The sequence below is a fragment of the Chrysochloris asiatica genome, unplaced genomic scaffold (genome assembly GCF_000296735.1).
Source record: "Chrysochloris asiatica unplaced genomic scaffold, ChrAsi1.0 scaffold00204, whole genome shotgun sequence".
NCBI classification, from domain to species: Eukaryota; Metazoa; Chordata; class Mammalia; order Afrosoricida; family Chrysochloridae; genus Chrysochloris; species Chrysochloris asiatica.
This window is the reverse complement of record NW_006408722.1, coordinates 1346151-1346755: the sequence shown is the minus strand read 5'-3', so window position 1 is coordinate 1346755 and position 605 is coordinate 1346151.

Here is a 605-nt window from a genome sequence, read left to right as displayed (position 1 = left end):
GCCCAATTCGAAACCAGAAGAGTTAAGGAAAAAAAGAGGAATGGAAGCAGAAAAGACAGTGAAGAAGTGATGCTACGTTGAGGGGACTGCAATCCCTGAGATGAAACAAACTGTGTATGAATCACTGAAGGTAAAACTGATGGTCTGCTCTGTAAACCTTCACCCAGTTCACAATAAAAAATTTGACTGTAATCCCTGAGATGAAACAACCTGATGGTCTGCTCTGTAAACCTTCACCCAGCTCACAATAAAAAGTTTGAAAACAATTTGTTGCTCAAGGCAGACATTCTTTATCACCTTAGGTTCACTGTGAACTGAAATTGACTTGATAGCAATGACTTTAGTTTGGGATTTATTGTTTAGTTTTAGGTGCCCTGATGGCATGCGTTAAGTGCTTTGTTACTAACTGAAACATCAGTGGTTTGAACACACCAGTGCCCGAAGGGAGGCAACAGCCTGGTAATCTGTCCCTTAAGGATTGGTGGTAGCTGTGTGCCACTGAGTACGTTTCAACTCATAGCTAGCCTGCACAGGGCTTCTCAGGCTGTAAATCTTTACCGGAGCCAAAAGCCTCATCTTTCTCCCATGGAGTATTTGGTAGATTC